The sequence below is a fragment of the Typopeltis vanoorti genome, chromosome 7, assembly GCF_054136105.1.
Source record: "Typopeltis vanoorti isolate ZY-2024b chromosome 7, IOZ_Tvanoo_1.0, whole genome shotgun sequence".
NCBI lineage: Eukaryota > Metazoa > Arthropoda > Arachnida > Uropygi > Thelyphonidae > Typopeltis > Typopeltis vanoorti.
The window spans coordinates 124,016,763-124,019,433 of NC_143555.1; the positions used below are offsets into that span (position 1 = coordinate 124,016,763).

The 2,671-nt window shown below is 35.6% G+C and overlaps 1 pseudogene; it reads right to left on the bottom strand.

Moving 5' to 3' along the window:
* Window positions 1-1,993: 1,993 nt before the first annotated feature.
* Window positions 1,994-2,149, bottom strand: LOC150105022 (U1 spliceosomal RNA; annotated as a pseudogene).
* Between the last annotated feature and the right edge of the window lie 522 nt (window positions 2,150-2,671).

Sequence of the window (2,671 nt, forward strand, 5' to 3'; positions counted from 1 at the left end):
GCGATCTTTTGTTAATACCGCACCAATCATATGCACCTCTTTATAGCTGCTCTACGTATCTCAAGTCTTGTAAATTACTGGTAATTTTTGCTTGAAATAATGGGATAGAAGATGACGCCATTTGGGTAGATGACTTTTACGATGCACACAAAGAAACTGTTCTCGATGCCAAAAGTAGTGATAGCGAGTAGGAGCTTTCTTGGTAAGTAGCACGTTTTTTTCTGAAAACTTTAGTTTCCGAAAATTCTCGCGCAACACGAATTTTTAGCTTTAATTTTGGGAAAAAAGTTAGAGTTATATATTCGAGTAAATACAGTATTTTTTTAGCTTTCAAATTCTTACGTATGGATCATTGGTTAATGATTGGATTTATAAAACTTTCGAAAGAGAGCAATATAGCAAATACAAGTAGCTGTAAACAACAAGAAAACGTTGATATTGCATCTGGATGAAATGAAATTGATAAGAGTGTCATCTGACATCTCTAGAGAACCAAAATTTAAAAATAATTCATATAAATTCAAATAAAATAGATATTTAATTTGAATTAATTAAAAATTAATTTATAAATTTTAATTAATTTTTATTAATCAATTAATTTTTATTAATCAATTAATTTTTATTAATCAATTAATTTTTAATTAATTGATTAATAAAATATGATATTTTATTAATCTGATATCTGATATTTATAAATAGCGGATATCTGAAATTTGAGAAACACTGCCATAGACGACAGGCTGTTGTGCGCAAGCAAGTTTCGTGTGCAGAGGTGTAAAGTGTAATGGGACCACCAGACCCCCACCTTACCAAAAGTGTGACTGCATTTACTTGCGAAACGTTAGTTGTTTTCATGTATATTCTACTAAAATATTATTGTTACTGCTGTCTTCTATATTTCTACATATCAATTATAAGCAAATACGTTTTCGTAAATATGTAGAGGGTATTTTGAGAATAATATATTTTTTTACCAGATGAGTTACGAGCAGGAAGAACCTCTGTTCTTCCTGCTCGTAACAGAGGTGTTCCTGATACATCAACTTATAGATGACGCTTTGACAGATGAGGAGCCATTTAGCGGAGATGATGATAGTGAAATTGATTTGGAATTAGTTAGTAACAATGAGTCTGATACGGAACAAGACTGTGGGGAAGAATCTTCAGAGAAAGAATCCACTAATATTGATTAAAAAGATATGGATTTCTATAATACATACATTATTTGGGTGGGTCTGTGGGACCCCACCTTACCACTTTTGTTACATTTTCCCACCTCACCAGCGCCGGGTTAAGTGAAAAAGATGAAAGTTCTTGACTTCAAAAAATAATAAATAAAAAAAACGTGCTGAGGTTGCTAAGATTCCAGTCACATTCAAAAACTTTATTGTTGTTATAATATGTTATTATAATTATTCTTTTTTATTATCACTTATTCTTGTTAATCTCTCACTGTGCCCAATTTATAAATTAAACTTTATCATACGTATGTATGTATATGGAAAAATACCGAACTCAATAGTATGTATTAGGTTCGGTACTATCTGCGGGGTATTTTGGAACGTATTCCCCGCGGATAAGGGGAACTACTGTATCTTCGATTTATTCCCCCTCCTCTTCTATTTATAGATTATCTTATTTTCTCTGAGATATTTTATTCCTTTTCAGCAATAGGGGGAAAACTTGTCGCTTACCTTACTAGTGAGGAGATGGATATTAACACAAAACAAATTAAATAAATACACAAACAAGAGGAAATGTTTTAGCATGTCTAATGTGTAATAACTGATCACATTTATCCCATCTAAAACGCGAGCAATTCAGGATTTAAACAGAATTCCTAGCGTATCTCCGTTTTGGAAACAACAGTCCATTCAGAATAACCAAACCAGCTGAAAAGCACACACAGCTACCAGAATTCATTAAAATACTGCCCTCGTGAGTTGTTATTTTAGTTTTTGCTGTATATGATTTTATTTTTGATTCAAGGTAAAGGGGAAGAGCGCGAACGCAGTCCCCCACTAACAAATATTCCACGCTCCATCTGTCCCAGTTTGGGAAAGTGGCGGAGGTTAACCGTGCAATGGAACGGCCTCTCTCCGGAACATCGCCCTGTATGATCAGCAATTATTCAACGCCAGGTAAGTATGCTTCATAACCGTTAACTGTTAACTTCTGTGGCTAGATGGATCTCAATCCCGTGGATTATAATCCCTTCATCGCTAGGAAGTTGATTTAAATTATTAAGAGATTATTGAGCACCTGGCTCGCCCAATTTAGGGCTGTGTGGGAGCGCATGTACCGATGAGCAGAGCCGCTTTCGGGCGCTTGTGCTTCCACCTGTCGTTTTCATCGTAGTTAGATGACTGTTGAATGAGTTGGTTGGAGTGAATAGCTGCTTTGGTGAAAAATGCAGTGGCAATGTAACGGAGATACGTCGGAACATTCGGAATGTCAGCATCTCGGTGGAGGAGAGCATTCCTGACAAACCACGGAGCATCAAATATCATACGAAGGCACTTATTTTGGATCACTTGCAGTTTTTTGATGTTGCTGGGGGCAATGTGTCCCCAAGCCGGCGATCCGTATACGAAAGTGGGTCTGATGATTGCTTTATAGATCTTAAGTTTGTTGTTAATATTCATTTTGCTTCTTCGGTTGATGAGGGAGT